The following is a 19,291-nucleotide window of genomic DNA, read 5'->3' as shown; positions in this document are numbered from 1 at the left end:
TAATCCTGAATCCTCAGTCATGACACTAAAAACACATATAATTATGTTTAACAGTACTGCAAGAAAGTAAAAAAAAATATATTATTATTTTAAAAGATTTTATTTATTTAATAGAGAGAGAGAGCACAGCAGGGGGAGTGGCAGGCAGAGGGAGAGGGAGAAGCAGGCTCACTGAGCAGGGAGCCCAGTGCAGGACTCGATCCCACGAGCCTGGGATCATGACCTGAGCCGAAGGCAGACGCTTAATGACTGAGCCACCTCTGGCTTTATTTACTTTCACTGATGCCGTGAAAGTAAAAAATATTTTATTCAATTTACATTTGTACAAGGTTTGTATGTAGGATATGTATTTAGTTTTTTTAAATTTTACTTATTTATTTGAGAGAGAGAGCACAGACAGGGAGGGGCAGAGGGACAAACAGACTCCTTGCTCAGCAGGGAGCCTGGTGTGGGGCTCGATCCTAGCACCCCTGGGTTCATGACCTGAGCTGAAGAGGGATACTTAACTGGCTGAGCCACCCAGGTGCCTGACATGTATTTAGTTTCAAAGATAAGGGACTCTTTATTTTATATTCTCACCCCAGGATATTTTTGAGCTTCAGTCTATAGAAATAATAATTTATACATATCTATCATGAATTAACTTACTTTTGATTTCTGAGTGTGACAATAGCGAAGGTAGTGGTTTTATTTTGCAGTGTGTAAGATTATTCCATTGCTTAATTTTCTGCCCATTTTATCCTTCATTGCTTGGGGTACCAGGAGTTTGTTGCCAGGTTGGATGTTCTCAGCAGAGAGTCTTGAAAAATATTCCACATATGAGAAAATGATACTCTATACAAATCCAGATATGAACTTTAAAAAAGCATATAAGCAAGTTGTGTTCAAGCAGTGTTGTGCTTCAAAGGTTGCCTTAAATTTAGAGAAAGTTGTGTATCATGGCATTGTAGCATATGTATTGGTCAAAAGCATAGGATCTGTACCTTATCCTGGCATCTATAAAGTGAGAATATTACCATTGCTTACTTCACGGGGCTTTTGTAAGGATTAAATGAATTAATACATATATGCTATTTAAAACAGTTCCAGACATATAGTAAATGCTAAATCAGTGTTAGGTGTGGTTTTTGTTATTGTTGTTATTACTATCTGATAGTTACTGATAATTACTATCATTACTTTTACTCCTCAGGGTAGTAGGAGATCATTAAGTGGAAGATGCAGATTGATATTTTTTTTTAAAGATTTTATTTATTTGAGAGAGAGAGCAAAGGTGAGAGAGATCATAGAGGCAGAGTTCGAGAAGCCGACTTGCCGCTGAGCAGGGACCCCGATGTGGGGCTCGATCCCAGGACCCCGGGATCACGACCTGAGCTGAAGGCAGATGCTTAACGACTGAGCCACCCAGGCGCTCCAGATTAATACTGATTTTGATGCCCTGCACAAAGTTGTACATTATTTTAAACAGTTTATGTGACCTTAGAACAGGAAGTATTTTGCCAGTTATCTTTTAGCTCCACATCTATCTTGTTTCTTCTGCTTTGTGATCCCAGGGACTGGGACTCTGCAAGCCACATGTCTGCCTGCTGCTCCCAGTAGCTGGCAGATTGGGGGCAGTAAAGGCTGGAGGGACTGGGAGGGACTTGTTCTTTCTTCTTGGCTTCCTGTGGCCTTTCTCTCTGCTGTTCCTGTGAGTACCACCCTAACAACCCTTCTTCATCCTGGCAGCAGTAGTACCTTCCTGTAGTAGTTGCTGGATTCTGTTTGCAGTTTTTCTAACATTTGAGGACTGGTTTCATCAAACTTTCTTCAGAGACCACTAATTCCAGCCAGCTAATGCCCCTCCTTAGGGGTCTGGGGTCCCAGGCCCGTGGCTTCTACCAGATCACTGCTTCCTACTGTTTTGTGGACAAAATGGAAGAGGACTTCAACTACCTCCATTTTGACCTCAAACTTTCTAACTGATAAGTTCTTCTTCCCAGCTTATCTCTTAACTCAGGAAAAAGACCCTGAGGGGAAAGGAAACTACCCCTGAGCCAGGAAGACCCTGGCTGATTGACTCCATGACAATGATCGACTTGACCTTCACTGCCTCCCTGCACAGACCCACCAACCTTTGTTTCACATTTTCCTTATATAAACCTGGAAATATTTTTGGCACTTGGAGACAGTCTTTGAGACGCTAGTCTCCTGTTTTGCTGGTGTTGTCCTCACTGAAATAAATTCTTTTCTTGTTTCACCACTGCTCGTCGCTCTGCCTTTGGATTTTGTCAGATGCAAGTGGCCAAACCTGGTCTGTTTGGATCCCTGAAGCCAGATGCTCCTGCACCCCTGCACCTCTGCTATACAAGGGAGGTCCGTGGTCCAGATCACATGTACACCAAGAATTACCTGTAGACGAAGTAAAAAAAATAACTTGTTCATACATGCTTTTTTTTTTTCAGATTTGTATAGATACTGTTAGATTCATAAAATATACATGTATTTAAAGGCAATACTGAATTCAGAGTAGCCTTTGCTATTTGTATTTTCTCAATTAGCTGTCTTAAAATGTACAATTAGGAATTCAGAAAAAGGTTTTGGTGCTTAAAAGGAGTCCAGAGATTAGAAAGTATTGGCAGTGATTGATTTAGATCAGAGGTTGGCAAACTTTTTCTACAAAGGGCCTGATACTAAATATTTTAGGCTTTATGGGCAGTGCAGTCTTTGTTCTAACTACAAAATTTTGCCACTGTAACACAAAAACAGCCTTAAGACAGTGTTTAAATAAATGGGTGTGGCTGTGTTCCAATAATACTTTATTTCCAAAGAGAGGCAGCTGAAGTTTGCTGAGCCCTGATCTAGAGCTTGTTAAAGTGATTTCAAATTCTGAAAATTAACTATTTATTTATTTATTTAAAGATTTTATTTGACACAGAGAGACACAGCGAGAGAGGGAACTCAAAGCAGGGGGAGTGGGAGAGGGAGAAGCAGGCTTCCCGCAGAGCAGGGAGCCCGGTGTGGGGCTTGATCCCAGCATCGTGACCTGAGCCAAAGGCAGATGCTTAACGACTGAGCCACCCAGACACCCCTGGAAATTAACTTTAAAAAGATGGAGGTGAGAAGAGGGGTTACACCTTAACCAGAACACTAGTCAGGTTGATGAGAACAAATTCAAAAGAAATGTAGATAAAATTAAATTTCCTTACAATTTGCAACCCATTGACAAATACCTGAGACAGGTAAAGTATGACATTCCTCAAGGAATTCACAACTGCTTTAATGTTAATGGTTTGCTGGAGGCAAAAAACAACCCTAGCTTGACAATAGGCAGACCTGCAGGATCCTGTAAGCCTTCTTTAACCTAGGAACATCCCTTTAGAAATTTCCTTTATGCCTACCCAACCCCACTTTTATTTTTTTTTTAAAGATTTTATTTATTTATTTGAGAGAGAGAGAATGAGAGATAGAGAGCATGAGAGGGAAGAGGGTCAGAGGGAGAAGCAGACTCCCCGCTGAGCAGGGAGCCGGATGTGGGACTGGATCCCGGGACTCCAGGATCATGACCTGAGCTGAAGGCAGTCGCTTAACCAACTGAGCCACCCAGGCGCCCTACCAACCCCACTTTTAAAGTATATAATTGGGGCACCTGGATGGCTCAGTCGGTTGAGAGTCCAACTCTTGATCTCAGCTCAGGTTTTGATCTCAGGGTCCTGAGTTTGAGCTCCGTGTTGGGCTCTGCCCTGGGCATGGAGCCTGCTTAAAAAAATATAAATATAAATATAAATATAAATATCACTCCTCACAATCACAGTGCAGCTCTTTCTGCCCATGGGTCCTATCCCCGTGCCTTTTTTTTTAGAGATTTTATTTATTTATTTGATAGAATAAGCAAGGGAAGTGGCAGGCAGAGGGAGAGGGAGAAGCAGGCTCCCCACTGAGGGAGGAGCCTGATGTGGGGCTCGATTCCAGGGCCCTGGGATAATGAACCGAGCCAAGACCGAGCCATTCAGGTGTGTGCCCCCGCCCCCGCCGCCCACCTTGTCTCAAGAATTCTTTCTTGGCCGTTCACTCCTGGCCCACATCCCATCAAAGTGATCAAGTACCTTTCCTGCCAACCATGACGCTTATATTGGTTTAAGATACATGGCTTTGTGAGAGTACTGGTGACTGAAGTCTAGAGTCCTATCCTTCTGTTCTTTGAGCTAGGTTTCTTTCTCTGATTGATGCTGAATACATGGAGAATTATATTTTCATTAATTATGAATTCTAGTTCTGGAGTGTTAGCACCCCTTCCTTCAAATTATCTCATGGCAGTCTTCTTTTGATCTTACTTATTTCAATAAAAGATTGTTTCTTTTCCTTGATTCTAGTGTACTTCACTTTGGGACTGTCTGGAAAAATGTGAAAGACTTGAAATGGATTTGGAAAAACAGTAGGTGCCTTCAGTGGAAAACTAGATTGTCTGGAAGGTGTTGTATCCTTCTGGGTTATCTGATTCTCTGAAGTTTGCACCTTTCATTGTCTTTGAAGTACTTTATAGCTCTGTTCACTGCTGGAAATCCAAATTATTCTTTTTCATAGATATGCCAATGATTATTTCCAGGTGGAGGGACAATTGATTTCACTTCTTCCTCCCCTTAAAAGGCCAGTTTGTATCTATTTAGAAATTCATTTCAGCATTTCTGATTGCCAGTACGTGTGGGATATTTTGAATTCTCCTCTGAATTGATTGTAATATTTTACGGGATTACTCATTAATTAATGAGTTAAGTAGTCTTTGATGTGTGTTCATTTCATATTTGTATGAGAGTCATGATTTTACCTTTACAAAAATGGATATTGTAACAGGAACAAGGTCGTTTAGCGGTTCTTATGCATTACTTCACCTCTCACAAAATGCCTATCAAAAAAGAAGAGCATGAAAGTACCAGTAATTTCAGAAATAAGTTATAACCTCAGGAATTTTTATTGTCATAATTGCTGAAAAATGCCCTTAAAATTTAATGGCATGACAAATTATTTATGCTTACATGTTAAATGTTTAAGTTGCATGTATTTGTGACTTGGTTGAATTTGAAATTTTAATAATTAATTTTGACCTGTGTATTTTGATTATCTGTTGTTATGAGTAAACAAGCCAAACTATTTTTCACATTAGTCTTAAAAAGAAGTGAGTTGGCTGTTAACCTAATAAAATGGTATTGACTTATTTATAATCTTAAGTGAATAGAACAGTATAGAAACACAGTTATTAATATCAGATTTATATTTGTTAAAATTCAACTGAGTAGATGTGAAGATGTAATTGGCTTTACTTAATGATTCTTGAATGGAGTAGCATTCCCTCTAGCAAGTAGTTAAGAGTTCTGGAGAGCTGTACAGAATGGAGTGCTTCTGTAGGCAGAAGGGGGGCAGAAAAAGGAAGTTTCTAACAAAGAGTGGATTGTTTCAGGCAAGGTCACCTTCCTTTGGGGGAAGGGTGGGAGCCTGTCATGCAAATTACCTCACTAGTGCTGATCAGGTAATTCCAGATTGAGTTGTAAAGGTTACATCCCTGAGAGAGGCTGAAACTGCAATTAGGTTAGATATTAATTTTTGGTTTGCTGTCATAGGGCAAGTGAACTCCACTTTGGGTCTCTTGTTCCTTTTTTTTTTTTTTTTAACATTTCATTCCTTTTGATCAGACTCTCACATTAACTAAGAGACATAAAAATTTAGAGATTAAAAAAATTTTTTTAAAGATTTTATTCATTTATTTGTCAGAGAGAGAGAGAGAGAGCACAAGCAAGAGAGCACAAGTGGCAGGCAGAGGGAGAAGCAGACTCCCCACTGAGCGGGGAGCCTGATGCGGGACTGTATCCCAGGACTCTGGGATCATGACCTGAGCCGAAGGCATACGCTTAACCAACTGAGCCATCCAGGCGTCCCCCCCCCCAATTTTTTTTTTTTTTACTTGAGAGTTAGAGAGAGTGCATGAGCGGGGGGGAGGGGCAGAAGCAGACTCCCCGCTGAGCCGGGAGCCCCATATGGGATTCAATCCCAGGACCCTGAGATTGTGACCTGAGCTGAAGGCAGATGCTTAACCTACTGAGCCACTCAGCTGCCCCATGATAAAAATTTAAAGCATTAATGTTACTACCACCTATTGTTCTGAAGTTCTTGAAGTTTTTGTCGATCCTTTGTGTGGTATATAGGTAATGACATTTTTTGCTTAATCTCTGTGATATTCACAGGACACAACTTCAGGTTCATATTTTTTAAGGTTTGGTCATTCTCTTTGTTACTTTACTGATATTCCAGTCTTAGATCAATTGCTTGGTAGTAAGTGTCATTAAACATGAATTTAAAGCCTCTGAGAGAATACAGCATGCTAGGGAGACTATAATGACTATGATAAGCAGGATAATTCCCAATGTCTGCAGTTTACTTCTAAGCCATGGTCCCTAAGACCCAAACCAATCAAAAATCAGGTAAGTTGAAGAAAGACCCCATTGAAGGAGTCACCTTTTTAAGCCAAGTGGCTTGCTCAGTGATCTTATGTAACTGAGTTTCAGCTTTCCCATGGGTGTTAATCCAGGTGCAGCACATGGTGTTGGCTAGGGAAGAAGGGCCCTGCCAAAGGAAGCAAATCTTGAATCATGAATGCCTCCTGGTAATTCCCATTTGAATCTGTGGCTCAGTACTGTAAAGGTGACAGCCATGGAGGCCCCATAAAATAAAATTTTAAGGGTCTGTAGACCACACAGGCTTTTTTATTCTGGTTATCCTTGCCTTTGTCCTTTTCTTTGTATGGAGTCTGGACACAAAGTTCCCCAAGTTTTTTTTTTTTTTTTTTTTTTTGTGTGTGTTTTGTTTTAGAAAGGGAGGGGGAGGGGCAGAGGGAGAGGGAGAGAGAGAATCCCAAGCAGGCTCCACCCCCCCAGTGCAGAGCCTGACTCAGGGCTGGATCTCATGACTCTGAGATCATGACCTGAGCTGAAATCAAGAGTCGAATGATTAACCAACTGAACGACGCATGTAACCCAAGTTTGGGGTTGTTAACCTGAGACAGGGAATCAGACCAGGGGGTCTCTAGCATCATGGACAGATCAGAGTTTCTTTTTAAAAGATTTTATTCATCTCTCTGACAGAGAGAGAGCACAAGCAGGGGGAGCAGTAGAGGGAGAGGGAGAAGCATGTTGTCTGCTGAGCAGGGAGCCTGACCTGAGGCTTGATCCCAGGATTCTGGGACCATGACCTGACCAAAGGCAGAGGCTTAACAGACTGAACTACCTAGGTCCCCCCAGATCAGAGTTTTTGATGAAAAATCCAGCATTTAAAATCCCTTAGCAATGGTCTGGGAGACGTAAATGGTGGCATTATCTTTCCAAGCCAACGCTAGAGTAAAGGAAAGAAAGAGAGGGGTTCATGTTTAGTTAAAGTGTGAGGTTTTGATGTAGCATTTTGGGAGCAGTTTACCTTGTTGTCAACTTCTACTCTTTTTCATTAGTTTGATTTTGAGGTCTCCAGCTGGTATATTGGACAAGATAGATGTTAGGTGGAGACCCAAGATTCAAGTCTCTGAAGTTTGGCTGCCAACTGGATGGTGAGGAAGACCTGGTTATAGTCCCTTCCAAGGATATTCATGGGGTAGTCTTTGTTCTTAGGGAGTCTAAATTAGAAGGGTCGAAGGAGGTTGGAAATGTTTGTTTGGAGAACTGTAGCCAGATATTTGAGGAAACTAGAATTCAGGATCTAGTCCAGTTACAGGTATATAACAAAACCTCAAAGGCAGTTGACAGGATTAGAGGCTAATATAGACAAAGGTACACAAACATAATTTTTCTCTGTACAATTACCCCCATTTTTTTTTTTTTTACAGAAGATAATCACAGTAAAACTAATTTGTTTGCATCGCACATGGCCTGATTATTTACATAAGTAGAGCAGGAAGAGTAATGGACCATATAAGCTCTTTTTAAGGCTGTTTTCCTGGGTGCCTGGGTGGCTCAGTCGTTAACCGTCTGCCTTCGGCTCGGGTCATGATCCCAGGGTCCTGGGATCGAGTCCCATATTGGGCTCCCTGCTCGGCAGGAAGCCTGCTTCTCCCTCTTCCACTCCCCCTGCTTGTATTCCTGCTCTTGTGTGCTCTCTCTCTCTGTCAAATAAATAAATAAAATCTTTAAAAAAAAAAAAAAAAGGCTGTTTTCCTGAAACTTTTTATCTCAGGTTGGACTCTTAAAAGCTTCTGAGGCCAGGAAACCAAGCCAAGGACTCACCATCAGATTTTACCTGCAGTGCTATTCCAGTCAAAGCCTTGGCAATATTTCCAATTGTGTCCTGTTATATGGAGAACAGACTTTTATTGAATTTATGTAAAGAACTATATTGCTATGAAAAGAATACTCAAGAGTTTCTGAATTCTGGAGGGATTAGAGAGAAAAAGTAAATCTTTTATCTTTGTTTACAATTGTGAGTCATAGGTAGCTTAAGAATCTGGAAAAAAAAAAAAACCTGAACAGTGATGTTCCAGACAAAAAGTCATAAAAAATTAATAATATTCCTCCTTAGTTAATTCAGTCCCATGTAGATAATACTTGTTTTGCCTGAATCCAGTTCAGTTTTGTGATCTTAAAACAGTCATAAACCTGTACTTGTGAAAGTTCTTTCCATGAATATTGAAGAGGAAACACTTTTGCAAAAACATCTGAGTAAAACAATTACTCTCTAAATGATAAAGATTTAAAGTGCCCATTGTTAAAGATCTGATGAGAGTTCATTATAAGGGAATTGAAAAGGAAAGTTGGTTATTTCTGTGACATACAACATTTAAAAATAACTGGAATCATGACTGATAACATTATATACCAGATTTCTAAGAATTTCATACAATTTCTAGCACCCTTATAAGGTATATGTATACAAGTAACAACATAAAGAAGGTATAGAATTACTTATTATTTGATAATGCTTCCCATGTAATATAACATCAAATAGCCCTTTTAACATTTCCCTTCTTAAAGATTTAATTAATTTATTTGAGAGCGAGAGAGTAGGGAGGAGGAGTAGAGGGAGAGGGACAAGCGGACTCTGCACTGAGTGCAGAGCCCCATGTGGGGCCCGATCTCACCACCCTGAGATCATGACCTAAGCTGAAATCAAGTGACGGAGGCTTAACCGACTGAGCCACCCAGGCACCTCTAACATTTCCGTTTTTAGAAGGAGAGAGAATAAATCTTTTGAGATGTTCCAGAGAACCTCTGAAAAATCACAAAGTTAAAATGACTTCATTTAGGATTAGATTTGGAAGAAGTTTGTCAAAAATATCAAAGCTCCTAAAATACTTGGTGAAATAGGTTATTGTGAAACAACACCCAGTTATCCATTTAACCATAGTGATAATATAAGATTTTGCAGGCAAATATAGAAAGTTAAATCATTGTAAAAAAACTAACCAACCAAAACCCAAAAAAAACCCTTAGCTCTTTTAGTAGAGAAGATTCAGCTTTCTTAAGTAATCAGATACCTGATAAAGTCAACAGAGGAAATTATTTTGCCAAAACACAGAATCTTTGTTTTCTAGGAAGATTATGTTAAAAAAAAACCTTTCATACTCTCTTATCAAGAGCGGACCAGGGGCACCTGGGTGGCTTAGTTGGTTAAGCAACTGCCTTCAGCTCGGGTCATGATCCCAGGATCGAGCCCCACACTGGGCTCTCTGCTCCGCGGGAAGCCTGCTTCTCCCTCTCCCACTCCCCCTACTTGTGTTCCCTCTCTCGCTGTCTCTCTTTCTCTCTCTCTCTGTCAATTAAATAAATAAATAAAATCTTAAAAAAAAAAAAGAGCAGACCAGTAGTCCAAGAAAACTTTGTCCTTTTAACAGAGAGAAACCCAAATTCTAATTTTGCAGCTACTCATTTTTTTTTTAAGATTTAATTTATTTGACAGTGAGAGAGACAGCGAGAGAGGGAACACAAGCAGGGGGAGTGGGAGAGGGTGAGCCATCCAGGCGCCCTTGCAGCTACTTACTTTTGGTATTGAAGCTCATTTGCTTAATGAAATTTATTCTAATCTTAGCCAGTCATGACCATGCATAAAAGTCTTTTCTGAAGATTCCATTTTGGGGTGCCTGGGTGGCTCAATTGGTTAAACATCTGCCTTTGGCTTAGGTCATGATCTTGGGGTCCTGGGAACGAGCCTTGCATTGGGCTCCTTGCTCAGCAGGGAGTCTGCTTCCCCTCTCCCCTTGCCCCTCCCCCTACTTGTGCTCACTCACTTTCTCTCTCAAATAAATAAAATCTTAAAGAAAAAAAAAGTTTCCTTTTTTCCAAAGCTTAATGGCTTTAATTGCATATGTTGAAATTTAAAATCCTAAAAAGCCCCAAACTTTTAATGAAAATAGAGAAGTAAACAATTATGAACTGTCTCTTATATTAGCATTCTGTGGATTGGCAAACTTATACTTTTTATAATTTCTAGAAATGCATGCTTTCTCTTGGTGAGTTTCTCAGTATTACATAAAACATGTTTGCTAACAGATCTCTATTTATTATCTCCTATATTTTCTGTTTTATATACATTAAACTTCACAAGTCATTTTGTTATAATAATTTTTCCTTTCTTACTACATTTCCATGTTTCTATCTAAGATCATTTTCCTTCAATATTTCTTTTAGTAATTCTTTTAGTGTAGGCTTGTTGTTGATGAATTCCCTCAGTTTTGGTTTGTTTGTACAAGTATTTATTTTACCTTTTTAAAAATTGAGATATAATTAACATACCATAAAATTCACTGTTTAAAGGTGTATAATTCAGTGTTTTCTTTATTATATTCACAGCCATCGCCATTAATTCCAGAACATTTCCATCACCTTCAAAAAAAGCCCTGTACTCACTGGGTCACCCATTTTCCTCTACCTCTAACCCTGTGGCAACCACTAATTTGCTTTCTATCTCAGTGGGTGTGCCTTTCATGGACATTTAACATAAATGAAATCATATAAGATGTGGCCTTTTGTGTCTGGCTTCTTTCCCTTAAAATAGTGTTCAAAGATTCATCCATGTTCTTCTTTTTTTTTTTAAAGATTTTATTTATTTGTCAGAGAGAGAGAGAGCGTGCACGAGCAGGGGGGAGCGGCAGGCAGAGGGAGAAGCAGGCTCCCAGCCGAGCAGGGAGCCCGATATGGGACTCGATCCCAGGACACTGGGATCATGACCTGAGCCGAAGGAAGATGCTTAACCAACTGAGCCATCCAGGTGGCCCTCATCCATATTCTTATGTATATGAGTATATTATTCCTTTTTCTTGTTCCATTTTATGGCTGTGTCACATTTTGTGTATTCATTCATCAGTTGATGGACATTTGGGTTGTTTCCACTTTATGGCTTTTATAAATAATGCTGCTATAAACATTTGTGCACAAGTTGTGTGGACACACATTTTCACTTCATTTGGGTAGATGCTTAGGAGTGGAATTGCTGGGTCATATGGTAATTGTGTTTAACTTTTGAGGGTGTGCCAAACCTGTTTGCCACAAGAGCTTTACCATTTAAAATTCTACCAGCAATGTATGATGGTTCCTGTTTCAACTTTGTTTTCGAATAATATTTTCTCTGGGTATAGAATTTTGGTTAGCTGCTCTATCATCTCTATCATTTCTATTAAGCTTGAAGCTTTGTAGATAATGTGTCTTTCCCCCCCCCCGTCTCTTTGTTTTTGTTTTTTAGGAGTTTGTGATATGTAGGTCTAGTTTTCTTTGTAATATTGTGGGGTTGGATGAAGTCCTTTTTTTTTTTTTTTGGATGAAGTTCTTAAAGCAATTGGTTCAATATTCTATGAGTTGATGTCTTTCATCAGATTTAGAAAATTCGTGGTCATGAGGTATTCAAATACTGCTTCTACTTCTCTTTCTTCTGGGATTTCAATTATAAGTGTGCTAGACTACTTGGGCATGATTCTTATTGTGTCTCTTTTTAAAAATTTTTTTTTAAATTTTATTTTATCATATTAGTCACCGTACAGTACGTCATTAGTTTTTGATGTAGTGTTCCATGATTCATTGTTTGGGTATAACACCCAGTGCTCCATTCAATATGTGCCCTCCTTAATACCCATCACCAGGCTAACCCATCCCCCCACCCCCCTCCCGTCTAAAACCCTCAGTTTGTTTCTCAGAGTCCTTAGTCTCTCATGGTTCGTCTCCCCCTCCAATTTCCCTCCCCTTCATTTTTCCCTTCCTACTATCTTTTTTTTCCTTTTTTAACATATAAAGTATTATTTGTTTCAGAGGTACAGGTCTGTGATTCATCAGTCTTACACAATTCACAGCACTCACCATAGCACATACCCTCTCCAATGTCCATCACCCAGCCACCCCATCCCTCCCACCCCCCACCACTCCAGCAACACTCAATTTGTTTCCTGAGATTAAGAATTCCTCATATCAGTGAGATCATATGATACTTGTCTTTCTCTGATTGACTTATTTCCCTTAGCATAATACCCTCTAGTTCCATTGCAAATGGCAAGATTTCATTTTTTGATGGCTGCATAATATTCCATTGTATGTATATACCACATCTTCTTTATCCGTTCATCTGTGGTTGGACATCTAGGCTCTTTCCATAGTTTGGCTATTGTGGACATTGCTGCTATAAACATCGGGGTGCATGTACCCCTTCGGATCACTACGTTTGTATCTTTGGGGTAAATACCCAGTAGGGCAATTGCTGGGTCATAGAGTAGCTCTATTTTCAACTTTTTGAGGAACCTCCATACTGTTTTCCAGAGTGGCTGCACCAGCTTGCATTCCCAGCAGTGTAGGAGGGTTCCCCTTTTTCTGCATCCTCGCCATCTGTTGTTTCCTGACTTGCTAATTTTAGCCATTCTGACTGGTGTGAGGTGGTATCTCAATGAGGTTTTGATTTTGATTTCCCTGATGCTGAGTGATGCTGAGCAGTTTTTCATGTGTCTGTTGGCTATTTGGATGTCTTCTTTCGAAAAATGTCCGTTCATGTCTCTGCCCATTTCTTGATTGGATTATTTGTTCTTTGGGTGTTGAGTTTGGGAAGTTCTTTATAGATTTTGGATACTAGCCCTTTATCTGATATGTCATTTGCAGATAGCTTCTCCCATTCTGTCAGTTGTCTTTTGGTTTTGTTAAGTGTTTCCTTTGCTGTGCAAAAGCTTTTTATCTTGATGAAGTCCCAATAGTTCATTTTTGCCCATGCTTCCCTTGCCTTTGGCGATGTTTCTAGGAAGAAGTTGCTGTGGCTGAGGTCAAAGAGGTTGCTGCCTGTGTTCTCCTCTAGGATTTTGATGGATTCCTGTCTCACATTTAGGTCTTTCATTCATTTTTAGTCTATTTTTGTGTGGTGTAAGGAAATGGGCCAGTTTCATTCTTCTGCATGAAGCTGTCCAATTTTCCCAACACCATTTGTTGAAGAGACTGTCTTTTTTCCATTGGACATTCTTTCCTGCCTTGTCTAAATTAGTTGACCATAGAGTTGTGGGTGCATTTCTGGGCTCTCTATTCTGTTCCAGTGATCTATGTGTCTGTTTTTGTGCCAGTACCATACTGTCTTGATGATTATAGCTTTGTAATAGAGTTTGAAGTCCAGAATTGTGGTGCCACTGCCTTTGCTTTTCTTTTTCAACATTCCTCTGGCTATTCGGGGACTTTTCATTTTCCATACAAATTTTGGGATTATTTGTTCCATTAAAGATTATTTATTTATTTATTTATTTGACACAGGGAGAGAAAGAGAGAGAGAGGACAAATAGGCAGAGCAGCAGGCAGAGGGAGAGGGAGAAGCAGGCTTCCCACTGAGCGGGGAGCCCGATGTGGGGCTTGATCCCAGGACCCCGGGATCATGACGCGAGCCAAAGGCAGACGCTTAACTGACTGAGCCACCCAGGCGCCCCAAGTGGATGGTATTTTGATAGAGATTGCATTAAATGTGTAGATTGCTCTAGGTAGCATTGACATCTTTACAATATTTGTTCTTCCAGTCCATGAGCATGGAACGTTTTTCCATTTCTTTGTGTCTTCCTCAATTTCTTTTGTGAGTATTCTATAGTTTTCTGAGTACAGATGCTTTGCCTCTTTGGTTAGATTTATTCCTAGGTATCTTATGGTTTTGGGTGCAGTTGTAAATGGGATCGACTCCTTAATTTCTCTTTCTTCTGTCTTGTTGTTGGTGTATAGAAATGCAACTGATTTCCGTGCATTGATTTTTATCCTGCAACTTTACTGAATTCCTGTATGAGTTCTAGCAGTTTTGGGGTGGAGTCTTTTGGGGTTTCCACATAAAGTATCATATCATCTGCAAAAAGTGAGAGTTTGACTTCTTTGCTGATTCGGATGCCTTTTATTTCTTTTTGTTGTCTGATTGCTGTGGCTAGGACTTCTAGTACTGTGTTTAATAGCAGTGGTGTAGTGGACATCCATGCCATGTTCCTGACCATAGGGGAAAAGCTCTCAGTTTTTCCCACTGAATATGATATTCACTGTGGATTTTTCATAGATGGCTTTTCCGATATCGAGGTATATACCCTCTATCCCTATACTCTGAAGAGTTTTAATCAAGAACGGATGCTATATTTCGTCAAATGCTTTTTCTGCATCTATTGAGAGGATCATATGGTTCTTGTTCTTTCTTTTATTAATGTATTGTATCACATTGATTGATTTGCTGATGTTGAACCACACTTGCAATCCAGGAATAAATCCCATTTGGTCATGGTGAATAATCCTTTTAATGTACTGTTGGATTCTATTGGCTAGTATTTTGGTGAGAATTTTTGCATCCATGTTTATGAGGGATATTGGTCCGTAGTTTTCCTTTTTGATGGGTCTTTGTCTGGTTTTGGGATCAAGGTAATGGTGGCCTCATAAAATGAGTTTGGAAGTTTTCCTTCCATTTCTATTTTTTGGAACATTTTCAGAAGAATAGGTATTAATTCTTCTTTAAATGTTTGGTAGAATTCCCCTGTGAAGCCATCTGGCCCTGGACTCCTGTTAGTTGGGAGATTTTTGATTACTGCTTCAATTTCCTTAGTGGTTATGGGTCTGTTCAGGTTTTTAATTTCTTCCTGGTTCAGTTTTGGTAGTTGATACATCTCTAAGAATGCATCCATTTCTTCCAGATTATCTAATTTGCTGGCATAGAGTTGCTCATAATATGTTCTTATAATTTTTTGTATTTCTTTGGTGTTGGTTGTGATCTCTCCTCTTTCGTTCATGATTTTATTAATTTGGGTCGTTTCTCTTTTCTTTTTGATAAGTCTGGCCAGGGGTTTATCAATCTTATTAATTCCTTCAAAGAACCAGCTCCTAGTTTCGTTGATCTGTTCTACTGCTCTTTTGGTTTCTATTTCATTGATTTCTGCTCTGATCTTTATTATGTGTCTTCTCCTGCTGGATGTAGGCTTTATTTGCTCTTCTTTCTCCAGCTCCTTTAGGTGTAGGGTTAGGTTGTGTATTTGAGACCCTTTTTTGTTTCTTGAGAAAGGCTTGTATTGCTATATACTTCCCTCTTAGGATCACCTTTGCTGCATCCCAAAGATTTTGAACAGTTGTGTTTTCATTTTCATTGGTTTCCATGAATGTTTTTAATTCTTTAATTTCCTGGTTGACCCATTCATTCTTTAGTAGGATGCTCTTTAGCCTCCATGTATTTGAGTTCTTTCCGACTTTCGTCTTGTGATTGAGTTCTAGTTTCAAAGCATTGTGGTCTGAAAATATGCAGGGAATGATCCCAATCTTTTGGTATGGTTGAGACCTGATTTGTGACCTAGGATGTGATCTATTCTGGAGAATGTTCCATGGGCACTAGAGAAGAATGTGTATTCCGCTGCTTTGGGATGGAATGTCCTGAATGTATCTGTGACATCCATCTGGTCCAGTGTGTCATTTAAAGCCTTTATTTCCTTGTTGATCTTTTGCTTAGATGATCTGTCCATTTCAGTCAGGGGGGTGTTAAAGTCCCCTACTATTATTGTATTGTTGTCGATGTGTTTCTTTGATTTTGTTATTAATTGGTTTATATAAGTGGCTGCTCCCATGTTAGGAGCATAGATATTTATAGTTGTTAGATCTTGTTGGATAGACCCTTTAAGTGTGATATAGTGTCCTTCCTCTTTTATTATATTCTTTGTTTTAACATCCAATTTGTCTGCTATAAGGATTGCCACCCCAGCTTTCTTTTGATGTCCATTAGCATGGTAAATGGTTTTCCACCCAGTCACTTTCAATCTCGAGGTGTCTTTGGGTCTAAAATGAGTCTCTTGCTGGCAGCATATCGTTGGGTCTTGTTTTTTTATCCAATCTGATACCCTGTGTCTTTTGATTGGGGGATTTAGCGCATTTATATTCAGGGTAACTATTGGAAAGATATGAATTTAGTGCCATTGTACTGCCTGTAAGGTGACTGTTACTGTATATTGTCTCTATTCCTTTCTGGTCTATGTTACTTTTAGGCTCTCTCTTTCCTTAGAGGACCCCTTTCAATATTTCTTGTAGGGCTGGTTTGGTGTTCTCAAATTCTTTTAGTTTTTGTTTGTCCTGGAAGCTTTTTATCTCTCCTTCTATTTTCAGTGACAGCCTAGGTGAATATAGTATTCTTGGCTGTGTATTTTTCTCGTTTGGTGCTCTGAAGATATCGTGCTAGTCCTTTCTGGCCTGCCAGGTCTCTGGATAGGTCTGATGCCAATCTAATGTTTCTACAGTTGTAGGTTACCTATATGTTATCCTGAGCTGCTTTCAGGATTTTCTCTTTGTCTCTGAGACTTGTAAGTTTTACTATTAGATGTCGGGTGTTGACCTATTTTTATTGATTTTGAGGGGGGTTCTCTGTGCCTCCTGGACTTTGATGTCTGTTTTTTTCCCCAAATTTGGGAAATTCTTTGCTATAATTTGCTCTGATATACCTTCTGCCCCCCTCTCTCTTTCTTCTTCTTCTGGGATCCCAATTATTCTAATATTGTTTCATCTTATGATATCACTTATCTCTCAAATTCTGCCCTCATGATCCAGTAGTTGTTTATCTCTCTTTTTCTCAGCTTCTTTATTCTCCATCATTTGGTCTTCTCTATCACTAATTCTCTCTTCTGCCTCATTTATTTTAGCAGTTAGAGCCTCCATTTTTTATTGCACCTCATTAATAGCCTTTTTGATACTGACTTGGTTAGATTTTAGTTCTTTCAATTCTCCAGAAGGTGTTTCTCTAGTATCTTCCATGCTTTTTTTAAGCCCAGGTAGTATCTTTATAATTGTCATTCTTAAGTCTAGTTCCGACATCTCACTAATGTCCGTATTGATTAGGTCCCTGGCAGTTGGTACTGCCTCTTGTTCTTTTTTTTTTTTTTTAAAGATTTTATTTATTTATTTGAGAGAGTGAATGAGATAGAGAGAGAGCATGAGAGGGGAGAGGGTCAGAGGGAGAAGCAGACTCCCCGCCGAGCAGGGAGCCCAATGCGGGACCCGATCCCGGGACTCCAGGATCATGACCTGAGCCGAAAGCAGTCGCCAAACCAACTGAGCCACCCAGGCGCCCTCTTGTTCTTTTTTTTGAGGTGAGTTTTTCCGTCCTGTCATTTTGTCCGGAGAATAGATGAATGAGAGAACAAAATGGTAACAGGGTAACAACGACTCCAGAAAAATATACACTAAACAGATCAGGAGAGACCTGAAACTGGGGGAAAAATAAAGGGAAAGAAAGAAAAAAAGAGAAGAATATGATCAGATATGATCAGGCTCGTGAATACATCAGTGCCACACACTAGATTTTGGGCGTATTTTGGTCTGTTAGAAGAAACTGCCTCCCAAAATTTTAAAGAAAGAAAAACTGATGTATGTACAAAAATAAGGGTAAATACAGTGAAGGGATGGAATATGAATGTACAGATGAAAATTATAAAAGATTTTATAAAAGGAATTGATAAGTTGGTTGAATAAAAAAGAAAATTTAAAGAACGAAAAATAAAAAGAGGGGAGAGAGATTGTGATCAGGCAGGAGACTAGAACAAAGCCATACCCTAGAGATTTAGGGTGTATTTAGGTCTGTTAGAAGAAAATGAATCCCCAAATTTTAAAGCAAGAACAACTTATATATATACAAAAAGTAAGGTTAACTACAATGAAGGGATAGAATATGACTCTAAAAATGAAAAAATAAGAAATATTTTAAAAAAAGGGATTGATGGGGCACCTGGATAGCTCAGTTGGTTAGGCAACTGCCTTCGGCTCAGGTCATCGTCCTGGAGTCCCGGGATCGAATACTGCATCAGGCTTCCTGCTCTGCAGGGAGTCTGCTTCTCCCTCTGACCCTCCCCCCTCTCATGCTCTCTCTCTCTCTCTCTCTCTCTCTCTCTCATTCTCTCTCTCAAATAAATAAAATCTTTAAAAGGATTGATAAGATGTTGGTTGAAAAAGGGAAAAAGAAAAATTCAAGAAAAAATAGAAAATGAAAAAATAAAGAAATTTTAAATAATTAACTTTGCAAGACTAAAGAGTCATGGGAAAAAAAAGCCAAGAATTCTATGTGCTGTATTCCCCTAGTGCTGGAGTTCTGCTGTTCTCATTGATCTGTAAACTTGGTCTTGGCTGGCTGTTCTTGCTGATCTTCTGGAGGATGGGCCTGGTGCTGTGGTTCCCAAATGTCTTTGCCAATGTAGAACTGCCCTGCCCTTGCGGGTCAGGCTAAGTAATCTGCTCAGGTTTGCTCTCAGGAGCTTTTGTTTCCTGCAAGGTTTCCGTACAGCTTTGGAGGATGAGAGTGAAAATGGCGGCCTCCCAATCTCTGCCCGGGAGGAGCCAAGAGCTCAGGGCCCCACTCCTCAGTGCGCCCGCAGAGAAAAGCAGTCCATCACTCCTGTCTCCCCCGCCTCTGGCTGCACTCCGTGCTCACCCGGCCTGTGACCGAGCGTTTCTATCTCTAGCCCCCGACCGGGTCTGGAGTCTCCAAACCCAGCGGATCCCTGCAGTGCGCTTCTGCGCCGCTCCTCCCTGGGGAGGAAGGAGAGTCTCCCCAGATCTGCCGCTTGTTGGGTTCCTGCTGGGGGAGCAGTGGCCCGACTGTGCTGCGGATCACAGTTTATGGCAACCCCAAGCTGAGTGCCCGATCTTTGGCTCCATCTCTGCAGCTGGCTTCCCAGCTCCAGTACCTGGGCGCTCTGCTGCACTCAGGCACCCCCAGTCTTTCTGTGATCCCAAGGATCCTGAGACCACATTGTCCCAGTGAGGGTTCCATCCCCACCCCCCCCCCCCCCCCCCCCCGCCCACCTTCTGGAGTGACATCTCTCAGCGGAGCTGACTTTTAAAAGTTCTGA

General features: G+C 40.2%; 1 protein-coding gene across 3 annotated transcripts in view; it reads left to right on the top strand.

The window, feature by feature from the left end:
- The window catches only part of TTC28 (tetratricopeptide repeat domain 28), a 639,440-nt gene that overhangs the window by 13,651 nt on the left and 606,498 nt on the right, over positions 1-19,291 (top strand). The window lies entirely within an intron of this gene.

The sequence above is a fragment of the Callorhinus ursinus genome, unplaced genomic scaffold, assembly GCF_003265705.2.
Source record: "Callorhinus ursinus isolate GAN/ISIS: 27379988/994484 unplaced genomic scaffold, GSC_fseal_2.0 scaffold72, whole genome shotgun sequence".
NCBI classification, from domain to species: Eukaryota; Metazoa; Chordata; class Mammalia; order Carnivora; family Otariidae; genus Callorhinus; species Callorhinus ursinus.
Note: the sequence above shows the minus strand (reverse complement) of the source record. Positions and strands in the feature narration are given on the sequence as shown.